Below are 13,590 nucleotides of genomic sequence, written 5' to 3' on the forward strand. Positions count from 1 at the left end.
ATATATATATATATATATATATATATATATATCTGTATGTATGTATATGTGTCTGTACCCACACACATACACACACACACACAGAGTTGTCAGACATTAATAAAAGACTATATCATGACTATTTTCTTATAAATGTTGGCAAACAAGGTAGCTCATGTACTACTTTCCAATGATACAAGAGCATAATGTATTTAGAAACTGGCTAAGGAAGATTTCCTAATAGAACAATAAAACTGGCTAAGTATTTTCATCACTACTTGAAAACTGCATGGATGTTGCTAATATGACCATTTGTTTTTAGAATAAGTGAGATTTGAACATGATATGAAAAAAAAATTTCATTTTCACTACTGACAAACGTAACTAGCTCTGAGCAACATAAAATTATAAAGAATTATACAGTCAGCCCACCATGAGTTCCACATCTCAAACTCAACCAACTGCATATAGAAAATAGAGGGGGAGGGTGCTGCTAGAAAGCAATAAAGTAGTTAAAGGAATAGCCCAAAGGCTAACAAGGAGCATAAATTGCTTCTTACATAGCATTTACATTGTATTAAGTATAATAAGTAATCTGGATATGATTTCAAGTATATGGGAGGATGTGCATAGGTTATATGCAAATACTATTCCATTTTATATAAAGGACTTCAGCATCTGTGGATTTTTGTATCCATGGGGATCCTGGACCCAATCAATCCCCCGTGGATGTAAAGGAGGTAACATTCTGGAATAGCTAAGAAGATTAAAAAACTTGGACCAATATCCTCCATCAAGCAAGTTTGTCTATTAAAAAATGACATCAGCTGAACCAAACATTAATTAAATAAAAATTGTGATTTACCTAAAGACTAATGCTAAAATTTTGAAAATTTAATCTTTATTGTGCAGTAACATTTTAATGATTAAGTCTGATGGATTATGAAGGGAAACATTTGCCAAAAATGCATGAACAAAAGACAAATTATTCATATGTCTGCAAGAAAAAAAAAGCTTTGGTTACAACTTTGAAATACATCAGTTGAACTGCCAAATACGACTCATATCTTCATGACTTTTACTTGTAGCAGAATGTTACATGCTACATGAGTTTTACTTGTAGCATAATGTCACATGCTACATGTTTTTCCATGTTAAATAACTTTGAACAGTAAAGTTAGAGGCTTGGAAGAATAGAGATTGCACAAAATATTTTAAGTTATTCTATAACTTAGTAACAATAATCATTAAAGTTAAAAATAATCTTGATGTCATACATCTGTGAAAACTTATCATCAATCTACTTAAATATCTGACAGAATGTTTGGAATTTATTCCACCTAAAGGAGTTTCAAGCAAAGAAAACTAATGGATGTAAAATCCATTGAGTTAATTAAAAATAATTTAAATTTAACTGTAAACCTATAGAAAAATAGAATGGGTATAATAAAGAACAGAAGAAAAATTGTGAAAATATACCATCCTTTGCTTCATTTCAGATGAATTGAGAATTAATATTCTAAGGAACAAAAACTATTTTAAATTATCTTTTCATTCCCACCAACAGAATTCTATGAGTAATACTATTACAATAATTAAAACAAAATATGACACAATTTTATTCTCCCTTGAGAGTAGCATTATAATCAAGACAAACTAGATTTTAAAAATTACTAAAGAACTAATCTAAACTGTCACATTAAAAACTTGGAATACTATTTTTCAAAGTTAATACAGAGAATTTCTTTTTCATTCATAACTGTTATAATTACCATTACAACATGACTAAAAGCCAAAACTACAATTGTAATTCTTTATATTAATTCTATTTTTCAGTGAATCTGTATAGCTTTGGTAATTTTTTCCTCTCATGCTGTATTTGTACCAATTGAATTACTGAAATGTAATTTTAAGGCAATGAATCAAATAGTAAAAAATATGGCATCTATGTTGCATTTTGTTTCCATTCTTTGTTTTCTATTTAAATACGTTTAGCTTATTTTATAAAAATTATATAACTGTACTGGAATAGAACATTAAAAACCAGCTGATATTTCACCACAGACATTTTGTAAACTACTAGACTACATTATTATACTTTCAAAGTGTTTTTACTCTTATAATCACACATTTTTTAAAATCAATTTTAAAGTATTAGTTAAAAAGCAAAAGAGCAGTAATTTATCAAACAAAGCACATTAACCACCAACAACTATAACTGATTATGACAGGATTAAGAAAGCTCCTATCATATACATACCACCACTCATCTGTCAGTGTGTGCTACTGTGGTGACTAGCAAGTTGCTAAAAACATTCTACCAGTATTTAAAATACAACCAGGGTCACACATGGTAAATAGGTTTCAGCAGAGCTATCAGACTAAGATAGGAAGGAATGAGGACTAAGCAATCTACTTCTGAAAAAACTAGCCAGTGAAAACCTTTTGAACAGCTGCCGAACAATGTCTGATTGTGCCAGAAGATAAGGCTCTCAAACTGGAAGGCACTCAAAATATTTTGTTCAGCTCGTTTATTTCATCACTTCTTGCATTCACTCTAGCTATTCTCCATTTCAAGATCAAGTTTCATATGTCTTCTGACATCATTTTGGGCTTTCCTTCCTTTCATGTCTTTTTAATGAACTTTTGCTTTCTTCATGTATGATGTTCTTCATATCATCCCACAACTCATCTGGACTTTGGTTACTGAGTTCCATGAATCAAATCTGTTCTTGAGAACTTCTCTAAATTCAGATGAGATATAATCAAAATTGTACTTTGGCTCTCGTGGACTTATTTTAACTTTCTTCAGCTTCAACTTGAACATGCATATGAGCAATTGATGGTCTGTTCCACAGTCAGTTCTTGTCCTTCTTATGATTGATGATATTGAGTTCCTCCATCACCTCTTTCCACAGATGTAGTCAATTTGATTCCTGTGTATTCTATCTGGTGAGATCCATACGTACCGTTGCCATTTACATTATTGAAAAACAACATTTGAAATGAATAAGAAATTGGATGTGCAAAATTATACTGTGTTCCAGTGTCATTTCTACCACCAATATAAAATTTTCCAAAAACTTCTTCTTTGTTACTAAAGTTCGCATTCCAATCATCAGTCATTATCAATATATCTTGATTGCATGTGGTCAATTTCAGACAGGAGAATTTGATAAAAATCTTCAATTTCATCACCTTTGGCTTTAGCACCTTTGGCATTTTTGCATAAATTTGAATAATAATAGTATTATCTGGTCTTCCCTGTAGGTGTATGGATTTCATCCTACCATTGATAGCACTGTTCTTCAGAATGGATCTTGATATGTTCTATGTGATGATGAATGCAACACTACTCCTCTTGAATTTGTCATTCCTGGTACAATAAACCATATGACTGTCTGATTCAAAATGGCTAATGCCAGTGCATTTCAGCTCACTAATGCATGGGATATCAATCTTTATGCATTCTTTCTTATTTCTGACAACTCCTAGATTCATATTCTGTGCATTACACATTTCGATTATCAATGGATGTTTGCAGCTGTTTCTTCTCATTTTGAGTCATGCCACATAACCAGTGAAGCTCCAAAAAACTATACTGCATCAATGTCATTAAGGTTGACTTTACTTTGAGGAGGCAGCTCTACCCAGTTGTATTTTGAGTGCCTTCAAACTAAGGGGCTCATCTTCTGGCACTGTATCAGACAATATTTTACAGCTATCCAGCAACTCTGTCATAAGTTGGTTCTGATATGTTGAATACTTTTTTTTTTTTTTTTAGTTTCATTATCAATGATTTTCTTATCAGTAGCATAAATCTGGTCTTCAAAGATTTGCAAGTGAACATCTGAGAATGATGATTTCAGCAAATTATACACTGCAACACTGTATGCAGTACATATTACTAACAAAGATGTATAAAACAAAAACAGACAGTCGTAAGTGCAGTAACTCGAATATGCTGTAAGTCAGAGACTACCTGTTTGAATATGCTGTAAGTCAGAGACTACCTGTATATCTGAAAATATACATGATCAATATGCGTCTATATTTGGGAATGGAATGTAAGTAAATTAAAATTCTACTTAAAAAAGAATTCCCTAATGTTCTTTTCTACCACTCATTTGTCAGTTTGTCATCCTGTGGTGCCTATTGTGTTGATGTGATGCTGGAAGCAATGCCACCAGTATTTCAAATACCATCAGTGTCATCCATGTTGGACAAGTTTCAGTGGAGCTTTCAGATGCAGACAGGGAAGAAGGACAGAGCCATTCACTTCTGAAAAAAATTGGCCACTGAAAACTTAACTGGATGGCTCCATGTAAAACCTTAACATGGTAGTCTCCGAATTACAATGTATTTGAACATGTAGTCTCTGACTTACAATGTATTCAAGTGACTGCACTTACAACTGTCTGTTTTCTTTTTATACATCTTATTGTTAGTAATATGTACTGCATACAATGTTGCAGTGTGTAATTTGCTGAAAGCATCATTCTCAGATGTTCATTTGCAAATCTCTGAAGACCATATTGAAGACATTGATAAGAAAAGGCATTAATAATGAAAATTAAAATAATTATTCAACATGTCAGAACCAACTTATGATAAGAGTTGGTGGATCAGAACCCCATCATAAGTCATGAATTACCTGTATAAGATTAGTTAAAAGAAAAGAAACTCAGAGAAATGATCCCAACAAAAGGATAATGGTGAAATGTGTTTATTCATTTCCAAAACAAAGTACAATACTTTCCATAATATAATTTTTTATAAATATTCTGTTTATACCTATAAGACTACTATAACAAAGTTAAGATGTATATACTTACTTAATGATATGACATTCATGGAACCTCTACATAAATCAAAAGCAAAAGATGTCACGTACATCCCACTCTAGTGATTATTAAGCAGTGAACTAAAGAAATGGTCATTTCAGATCTGTAAACTGTCATTTCAGATGTATAAACTGTCATCAGGCACATTATAATAAATCAGACAAGTCAGGTACATTACAACCAAAAACAGAATAGTAAATATGTGACATCTATTTTTGTAGGAGGTAACCAGCAGTAGAAAATGCACACCACATGTGATAGCTACACCTGTGTGTCAACTTGGCTAGACCACAATATGTGTGGTTTAAGCAAATGTGATGTGGGTTGTTCCAATGATGGGATGAGATGTATATGTTTTGAGAAGCCAATGCATTGAAAGGGAGTTTCCCCAGAGGTGTGGGCTGTTTCCAGTATATTTATGGACATCCTGGGAAAAGAGATACTCTTCTGTGGCTCGGGACTCTGTTGTGCTGCCTACAACTGTCCATGAGCGAACAATCTACCATTTGGCCAGGAGATATTGGATTCATAATTCGTTGGAGTCAACAGCTTGTCAACTTTGTGTTCATCAGCCCCTAAAGGAGCAAGAGTCGGGAAAAGCCTGCAGCTTGACATTTGATCCAAGAATGTGGGACTTGGTAGCTTCTGTAAGTGTGTGAGCCATTTTCCTAAGATAAATTTCTCTCTCTCTCCACCCCCCCCCCCATGTATATATATAAGCTTTACTGGTTTAGCTTCTCTAGAGAACCCAGTCTAACACATTTGGTACTGGGAGTGGTTCTAGAGAGAAAATCATAAGGATGGGCTTCCTAAATTGGTTCTCCAATTTGATTAATCGTAAAGACACTAGTGACCCTGCCTCTGTTAGTAAAGAGGGCCCTGCAAATCCATGGCATGAAGTGGCAACATGAATATGCAAAATAGCACCACCAATAGATCAAGTACTTGTGAGAAGTGAGGCTCTGGGTGCTCACATATTAGATACTTTTCTGCAATTCTGTCAGCATGAGGAGTATAAGGAAGCTGGTTGGTTGGTCCTACTTACGCTAAACAAAGTAGTGAAAGACCGAGATGAGCTCAGGGCTGCTGAGTCACAGCTTAAGCGCCACATAAAAGACATGTTTCCAACTGTGCTCTCAAAGAAAGCCTTATTTCTTCTAGTAACAGAGCTGATATTGCCAAAAACCAAACTCAGAGTCTTATTATAAGGGTGGCTGAATTACAACGCCAACTAAATTACAAACCCAGAATGGTCTCAGAAGTTAAAGTGAGGGCACTGAATGGGAAAAAATGGGATCTTGAAACCTGGAATGGGGACATATGGGCAGATAAGTCAGGAAGATCAGGATAGGAGCCTATAAATTCTTTGAATGTTGAATCTCTTCCATCTGAAGGGATTACTATAAAACCATTATCCCTCCACCTCAGTTTGATGGGATTAACCCAACTGTTCCTGCTGGGTCACTGCCTGAGGTAGAGGCCATGGAAGACATTGCTGAATATTCTCAGAACTGCCCCAACCACCCATTGTTGCTGCTAGACCAATAACTAAAGTTAAGTCCAAGTGAGCCCCAAAAGGTGAAATGCAAAGTGTGACTTAGGATGTGGTATGCTACATCCGAAATGACCTACTTGATTTTGCTAACATGTACAGGCAGAAACCTGGAGAATATGTATGGGAATGGCTACTGAGGGTGTGGATAATGGTGTAAGGAATGTAACATTGGATCAGTCTGAGTATACTGATTTAGGCCCACTAAGTATGGATTCTTCATTCAATGTTTCAGCTCAAGAGGTTAGGAAAGGACCTAAAAGTTTACTTGGTTGGCTTACTTAAGCATGGATTGTGCAGTGGCCTAACTTAAGTCAAGTGGAAGTACCAGACCTGCCTTGGTATAATGTAGAAGAAGGTATCCAAAGGCTTAGGGAAACTGGCCTGTTAGAATGGATTTATCAGATTAGACCCCTAGACCCTGAATGGAGAGTACAGAAGACATGCCTTTCACCAGTATGGTGAGAAATCAATTTTGTGAAGGGAGCTCCAGCATCCAGCATCCTTGAAGCCTGCTGTGATTGCTATTTTATGTAAACCTGATTTGACAGTGGGAACTGCCCTAACTGAAATAAGACACTTAACAATGATGGGGGGATTGGACGCCATGGTAGTAGGGGCCAAGTGGCAGCAGTTAATCCACAAAGGCAAGGTGGGTGTGGTTACCATAATGGACAGCAGAGTCAGAACAGTAATCAGAACAGTCGGAGTCATATGGAATTATGGCATTGGCTGCTTGCATGTGGTGTTCTTAGTACTCAAATACATGGCAAGCCTACTAAATATTTACTTGATCTACATAGACCGAAGAATTCTAGGTTACATGAACAGCAGCCTAGACTGAATCACCAGAATACAGAATCACAGCCTCTCAATCAATTCCCAGACTTGAGTCACATTATAGATCCAAAGCCCCTGAATGAAGGGAAGGCCAGGTCTTTTGAGGAAGGACGCCACTACATTGCCAAAAATTTAGAATGTCAATCTTTCTCCAAGCCATCCCACAAAGAGATCGGAGGCCTTTTACAAGAGTGACTGTTCACTGGGGAAAAGGAAATAATTAGACTTTTCAGGGATTACTGGACACTGGCTCTGAACTGCCACTAATTCCAAGAGATCTAAAGCATCATTGTGGCCCAACAGTCAGAGTGGGGGGCATATGGAGGTCAAGTTATTGATGGAGTGTTACCTAAAGTGCATCTCACAGTATGTCTAGTAGATCCCCGAACCCATCCTGTAGTGATTTCCCCAGTTCCAGAATGCATAATTGGAATAAATATACTCAGCAATTGGCAGAATTCCCACATCGGGTCCCTGACATGTGGAGTAAGGCCTATTATGGTAGGAAAAGCCAAGTGCAAGCCATTAGAACTGCCTTTACCTACAAAAATAGTAAAACAAAAGCAATACCACATCCCTGGAGGGGTTGCAGAGATTAGTGCCACCATCAAGGACTTGAAAGATGCAGAGGCGGTGATTCCTACCACAACCTCATTTAATTGACCTATTTGGCCTGTGCAAAAAACAGATGGACCTTGGAGAATGACATTACATTATCATAAACTTAATGAGGTGGTGACTCCAATTGCAGCTGCTGTTTCTGATGTGGTTTCATTGCTTGAGTAAATTAGTACATCTCCTGGTACTTGGTATGCAGCTATTGATCTGGCCGAAGCCTTTTTCTCCATACCAATTTCAAAGGACCACCAGAAGCAGTTTGCCTTCAACTGGCAAGGCCAACAATATACTTTCACAGTGCTTCCTCAGGGGTATATCAACTCCCAAGCACTTTGTCATAATTTAATTTGTAGGAATCTTGATTGCCTTTCCCTTCCACAACACATCACACTGGTCCATTATCTTGATGACATTATGCTGAATGAACCTAGTAAGGAAGAAGTATCGATGACTCCATACTTATTGGTAAGACACATGTGTGCTAGAGGGTGGGAAATTAACCCAACAGAAATTCAGGCACCTTCCACCTCAGTGAAATTTCTAGGGATCCAATGGTGTAGGGCATGTTGAGATATTCCTACTAAAAAGAAGGAAAAGTTATTGTATTTGGCTTCCCCCACAACTAAAAAGGAGGCACAACATCTGGTAGGCTTCTTTGGATTTTGGAGGCAACATATCCCTCACTTGGGTGTGTTGGGGTGGCCTATTTATCAACTGACTGGGAAAATTGCTAGTTTTGAGTGAGGCCCAGAACAACAGAAGGCTCTGCAACAGGTTCAGGCTGCCATGCAGCCTACTCTGCCACTTGGGCCATATGATCTGGCTGATCCAATGGTGCTTAAAGTGTCTATAGTAGACAGAGAGCTGTTTGGAGTCTTTGGCAGGTCCCTATTGGTGAACTGCAACACAGACCACTGGGATTTGGGAGCAAAGCCCTGCCATCCTCTGCAGATAACTACTTTCCTTTTAAGAAACACCTTTTAGCTTGTTACTGGGCTTTAGTAGAGACTGAATGCATAACCATGGGCCACAAAGTGACCATGACACCTCAGCTACCCATCATGAACTGAGTGTTGTCTGACCCACAGAGTCACAATGTTGGATGTGCAAAGTAGCACTCCATCATTAAATGGAAGTGGTATATCAGAGATCAGGCTCAAGCAGCACCTGAAGGCACAAGTAAGGAGCATGAGGAAGTGGCCCAAATGTCTATGGTCTCCATTCCAGTCACATTACCTTCCCTCTCCCAGTCTGCACCTATGGGGAGTTCCTTATATCAGTTGACTGAGGAAGAGAAAACTCATGCCTGGTTTACAGACGGCTCTGTGTGATATGCAGGCACCACTCGAAAGTGGACAACAGCAGAACTGCAGCCCCTTTCTGGGACATCCTTGAAGCTCAGTGGTGAAGAGAAATCCTCCCAATGGGCGGAACTTCGAGCAGTGCATATGGCTGTTCACTTTGCATGGAATAAGAAATGGCCAGATGTGCGATTATATATGGATTCATGGGCTGTGGCTAATGGCTTGGCTGGATGGTCTGGGACTTGGAAGGAGCATGATTAGAAAATTGGTGACTAGAATTATAGCCTGGCGCTTTCCTATTAAACTGCATAATCTGTGAGTTCTGTGTGGCCACTGCAGCAAATTATCAAACCCAGCAGAAAGGTGGTGGGTGCTGCAGGAGGAATGGTTGGTGTCAGGGTTGATGAAAGGGCTGGAGGCAGCATGTCTGGCCTCACAGGAATAGGGCTTGGGCTACTGATGGTGATTCTGTATTCCTCTTAATGGGGTTAGAGAAGGTCAGAAGTTATGGCCTCCCTGCCCCCATAGCACCAGTGGAGTTTCCAGAATAAGACAGACTTCGAAGAATGACCTAGCAATCCATCTCTAAAAGGAGTGGTCAGTGAAAACCTTATGAATAGCAGCACATCATTGTTTGATATACTGCAATTAGATGAGACATCAGTTTGCAAAGCACTCAAAATACAACTGGGGAAGAGCTGCCTCCTTATGGTAGAGTCAACATTAATGACGTGGATGGAGGAAAGCTTTCAGGACCTTCATTTGCTAATGCGGCACAATGAAAAATGAGAAGAAATACTTGTAAAAATGAATTGATAATTGAAACGTGGAATGCACAAAGTATGAATCTAGGAAAATTAGAAGTTGTCAAAAATGAAATGAAATGCATAAATATCGATATCCTAGGCATTGGTGCAAGCTGATATGGACTAATATTGGCCATTTTGAATTAGACAATTATATAGCCTACTATGCTAGAATGACAAATTAAAGAATAACAGCATCACATTCATTGTCAAAAAGAACATTTCAGGATCTATCCTGAAGTAAAACGCTGTCATTAATAGGATAATATACATATGCCTACAAAGAAAACCAGTTAATAAAATTATTATTCAACTTTACATACCAGCCACAAATGCCACAGATGAAAAAATGAAGATTGTTGCCAACATCTGCAGTCTGAAAATGACCAAACACGCAATGCATTGATAATTACTGGTGATTCGAATATAACAGTTGGAAACAAAGAAGGATCAGCAGTTGGAAAATTAGGCCTTCGTTTAGGGTCAGCAAAAAGAAGACCTTCAACAAGATAGATTGCCATTGGAGCTACAACAATGAGCTCAAACATGACAATGACTGTGAGGATGGCAAAGAACCGAGTAGTGCTTTGTTCTGTTGTACAAAAGGCTCGCTATGAGTCACAACCAACTCAAGGGCAGCTAACACCACCACCAATCACCATCAACTCTTACGTAAACTGCAAATGTTACATCAGAGTTTTTTGTTTTGTTTTGAGCAAAATCATACTGGAGTAATCAGGATGCTGCAAGTTCTTGTTACACAGAAATATTAATCACATATCATGTGATCTCTAAATAGCTTGTTACATCTACCCTCCACAAGGACAAACATGTAAGGATTAATCTTACTGATGATTAGGTAAGTGTTTTACAGTGTATTTTTCCTCCTTTAATAACTACATGTTTCCTCTTTCTTCATTTCTTCATACACACATAAGCACATATACCACTACTACGTTACTTGACCCACCCTAAAAATTCAAATGAAAAGCATGAACTGCAAAAGTTATAACAAAGTAACTTTTCTGTACTTAATTAGAAAGAACACTAAGTAATAGATTCCAGGTAATGATGTTGTTGCTGTTGTTGTTGTTGTTGTTTGTGCCATGGAATGATGGAAGGCTAAAATGAAACCAACAAAAAATGTCCTTCTTTAATACTTAAATAATTAGCAAAAGAAAAGTAAGGAAATAAGTAATAATAAAAAATAACCAAACATGAAAAGGGGCATGAGATAAAGCTCCACACATTAAAACTTGGTGGGAAAGGGAAAAATAAAGATAATGAAACTAGAATTGAAGTTGCAGAAAAGCTCAGTTTTTAAATAGTCTATCCCCACAACATCCTACAAACAATAGTGGTGAGTTGATAAATTTCTGATATAAAACTCAAATATAGATAAAAATATATTGAGAAGGTATTGTTATCTCTTTTTTCTTCTGCCTGATGTGCTAGAAAAACCAAGCGAACAAAAATTAGTGAAGCTAGGTAAGTGAAAAATGAGGCTAACTTTCAGTAAGTGAAGCAGATCTCTAATAAGGTAAGATAAACCACAACAAGGGAAGCAAATCTCAGGTATTCTAAGGGAGTTACTAATCTAAACCAATCTCCATTCTCTCTCAATTTCTGACAGATTAAAGAGTAGTGTGAAAAATCAGATTGCTTAGCTATATCAAATTACAACTCAGAGAAGGAGAAAGTTGGCTTTATTTACAGAGGAGAGAGATGGAAGAAATGACTAAGATAACTCTGTTTCTCCAAACAAGTGAATATTTGGGCATAAATAGAATGCAAAGATAAAGCAAAGCATGGAAGTTACACAAATATATATCCATAATCAATTTATCAGTAAAAAACAAACTAATAAATATTTAAATGTATTAATAAAAATTATAGAAAAAGACAAAGAAGTCTAAGAGAAACTATACCTGGAGAAATAAAAGGAAATTCTTCATGATCACTTCCTTCTAATGAACAGTGGAACAAATACATAACAAAAAAAGGTAAAATTCCAAATAACTGAATAAGATAAAGAAGGAGGTTGCAGGTCCAAGGAAACAAAATGCACAACAAAATACCATCATTGGGGAGTTCTGGCAAGATGGCGGACTAGGCAGAAAGACTGCACAGACCCTCTCCAACAAAGAAAAGGGAAACCAATTAACACAGACACAGAAAATAATCTTGGACCCCTGACCCTTGAAAGGAAGGATACAGAAGTGAACTAAACCCCAACTAGCAGAAGAATTTGCATGAAAATAACAAAAAAGGAGACATACAGAGCTGCGGTCTGACAGCGATCCTGAGCAACCCTGACGGCACAGACAGCTTGGAGTTTCCCGAGTGGTGGTAGGACCTAAGAATTAACCTAAAAGTCACTCTGCTACCCAGAGACTGCACGGAGGACTGTGCATGGTGGATGGGGAACAAACGGAGAAGGTGAATAGAAAGGTGGGCTGAGCTGTGGAGTGGACTTTTGCTGGTCCAGAGGTGCCGCCATTTTGTAGGTTTAAAAAGTGGCTTGACTATTTTGGCTATTTAAAGAGACAGCGCTCTTGAAGATTCCTGTCGTGGTAGGACTTAAGAATTAACCTAAAAATCAGCCTGCTATCCAGGGACAACATGGAGGACTGTGCACGGTGGCTGGAGAACAAACGGAGAAGGAGAAGAGAAAGGTGGGCTGAGCTGTGGAATTTTGCGGGTACGGAAGTCGCCGCCATTTTGAAGGTTTAAAAAGAGGCTTGACTATTTTGGATATTTAAAGAGACACCACTCTCATAGATTTCTGGGGTTTAAGAACACGTTCTGCTTTCCAGCAACCCCAAAGACACTCGGGGCTTGCAAGACTGAAAAGGTACGAGGTTCTTCTTGTTACTACACCCTACGCCGGCTTGGTGAACAGAGGTGTGGCCATCGCCACTGCCAACTATCTTCGGGGCCCACAGGAACTCCATCACAGTCTGTGTGCTCACACGGACCATGGATGCCCTACCCTGTCCTCCACCGCTTTTTTCTTTTTTTTTCTTTTTCGCTTTCTTTTTCCCAGTGATTAGTTTGCTTGTATTTGTCTGTTTAAAACCAACTGATATTATTAATACTTTTGTTCTTTATTCTTAATCTTCCCCTACCAGGTCCTAGTTTTCAGCATTTTTTCTCTTCCCTGTGCCTGCTTGAAATCCACTCCCCCCAATTTACGTTTTTTTTTTATTTTTTTCTTTTCCCCCTTTTTTCTCGTGACTAATCCCATTCCATGTTGTTCTTTTTGCATTCTTCCTATTTTTTTCTTCATTGATTCTCCTTCCCTACTTTTTTTTTTTTTTTTCCCTTAGTGCCCTATCACCAAATATTGCAGGCTGGCTTGTTTTTTCTTCTTTTTTTCCCTTTTTTCTTTTTCTGATACTGTTCTGTGTGATTACATGGTGTGTTTTTAGTCCATGGGCTTTTAGTTTTCTGATGGTTATTTAATTCTAATTTGTGTCTAACTGAGTGGGAGACAACAGTACTCATAAGACACAACTACACCCACACCTCCTACGACTTCACTTACTGAGCAAGACCCACTTCCTCCTTCTCCACCAATGGGCCAATGATAAAAAACCACCAAGAAGAGCCTGAACCACCCTTGGCTGCTCTTCACAAACAGTTAA

General features: G+C 37.7%; 1 protein-coding gene and 1 non-coding gene across 2 annotated transcripts in view; both read right to left on the reverse strand.

Annotated features, from left to right (window-relative positions):
• The window catches only part of LRBA (LPS responsive beige-like anchor protein), a 1,065,192-nt gene that overhangs the window by 565,977 nt on the left and 485,625 nt on the right, over positions 1-13,590 (reverse strand). The window lies entirely within an intron of this gene.
• On the reverse strand, positions 10,664-10,798 carry LOC122151095. Its single transcript, XR_006163970.1, has one exon. It is a non-coding gene; the product is annotated as a U8 small nucleolar RNA (small nucleolar RNA).

The sequence above is a fragment of the Orycteropus afer genome, unplaced genomic scaffold (assembly GCF_000298275.1).
Source record: "Orycteropus afer afer isolate SDZICR_OR568_19922 unplaced genomic scaffold, OryAfe1.0 scaffold00297, whole genome shotgun sequence".
Classification (NCBI taxonomy): domain Eukaryota; kingdom Metazoa; phylum Chordata; class Mammalia; order Tubulidentata; family Orycteropodidae; genus Orycteropus; species Orycteropus afer.